This window comes from Pongo abelii, chromosome 7 (assembly GCF_028885655.2).
Source record: "Pongo abelii isolate AG06213 chromosome 7, NHGRI_mPonAbe1-v2.0_pri, whole genome shotgun sequence".
NCBI lineage: Eukaryota > Metazoa > Chordata > Mammalia > Primates > Hominidae > Pongo > Pongo abelii.
Window position 1 is genome coordinate 79,600,523 of NC_071992.2, and position 1,823 is coordinate 79,602,345.

Sequence of the window (1,823 nt, forward strand, 5' to 3'; positions counted from 1 at the left end):
TATCCAGTTGCTTATTGATTTTTTGTTTGTATTTTCTATATTTTTATCGTTTTTTGTCCACTTATTTACCTATTTCATAAAAAGATGTGGCAAAGTCTCCTGATATTAGAGTGTCTCTATTTTCCCTTCCATTTCCTGTAGTATCTCCTTTGTAACTGTTGCTATTGTGTCATTTGTTATGAATTGCAGACTTTAGCTTCAAGAAGTGTACTTCTTTGTCTTAGCTGATGTTTTCTGGCCTGAATTTTACCTTTTCTGATATCAAAATTGTAACTCCTGCTTCATTTTTATTTGCATTTACCTGTTGTATATTCACCCATCCTTTTAATTTTAACCTTTTGTTTGTTTCAAGTTTCAGTTATGTATTAATCAGTGTAATCTCCAACACATTCATCAAAATGATTTCATACATCTAGAGGAGAACTATTTCCTGGTTATGTAGAAAATTGTGCAGATGGCTTCTGGAAGACTTTCATTCTAAAGCAGCTTTATTTCATTTAAATATCTGGACCTTCTTTCTTCAGTTTGCTGTAATCTACATTCATTGAGTAAAACTTGTATTGATCATTGGGACCCCATTTGTTCCAGGGCTCTGGGTTCTTTCTGTCCCAGCTAACATCTGTATTGAACGATGCCAGATGCAAGACAAATTGTGCTGCTCCAGTACCTCCAGCTCCAATAAATGTAAAGAGGGGGATCAAGCTCGGATGCTTCTTGGCCTGACTGAGAATCTAGCGGAGCATGTTTGTGGCAGAGGCCTCTGACTCAAAAGGAAAGGAAAAGCCTAGCCACCAGGCCCTGGGCTAAGTAGTATCTCAATTTTAACCTTTTGAATTTGCTTATTTCAATTGTGTCTCTTGAATACAGCATAGTGTAGGGTTAGCCTTGTTAGTCAATATGAAAATTTATTTTAGTAATCAAGATAAGCTGTTACTTTTATTAATATTATAGATACGTTTGCTTTCAGTATTATCATATTGTTGTATGTTACATTTGCCACATACTATGTGGTCTCTTTTCCTTCCTATTTATTTTCCTTTAGTGTTTAGGAAAGTGTGTATATTTATTGAAGTCCTTACATTTATACTAACATGTTTATATAATATCTTTAGTCACCTCTATAGTAACTCACTGTCTTTTGGTTCTCTAATATGTGGAGTACTAAAGTTAGCTAGTACTAGCTAAAAAGGCAGAGTCACAAGGGACAAAGTAAACAAAGGTACAAGGAAGAATCCTTTTTGAATGGGTTTGTAAGCGTAGCAAGCCTCCTGAGGCAGCTCAGAGGAGACTGGTACAATTGTGAAGCATCGTACTGGCCTGAAGTTGCTTACACCATCACTACCTAGTCCAACAAGATAAGAAACAGTGAACAAGATCAGAATGGGGACTCTCTAAATAGGATGGGGCCATTATCAGGGAAAGAGCATAGAAGAGAATCATATGGAAAAAAGCTGATATCAAAAAGACACTTCAAAATCTTGCTTGGGTTTGGCTTCATTAGTTAGAGATTCTCACCAAAAATTCCTTAATTCCAGACCCAGAGCAAGCATCCTATGATTCCATTTTTAATCTAAACTGCCAGCTTGCCAAATTTTAAACCTATTCAATTATTCTTGGAAATAGAAAATGAAGTTTGGATTAAATTGTATTGAGGCCACCGTTAGTATCAAAGAGGTCTTTTCCACAGAACATCCTGACAAAGTTTTTGGTAACTAATGATGAGTTATAAGAAATGTTGATGGTACAGGCCCAGAACTCAGCAAAGACCAAACGTTTATAATGGTTTAATTTCCAATCACAATTTTTTCTTCTCCTTATGCCTT

General features: G+C 35.7%; 1 pseudogene; it reads right to left on the minus strand.

The window, feature by feature from the left end:
- Positions 1–497: 497 nt before the first annotated feature.
- On the minus strand, positions 498–743 carry LOC112134606 (cytochrome c oxidase subunit NDUFA4-like; annotated as a pseudogene).
- Between the last annotated feature and the right edge of the window lie 1,080 nt (positions 744–1,823).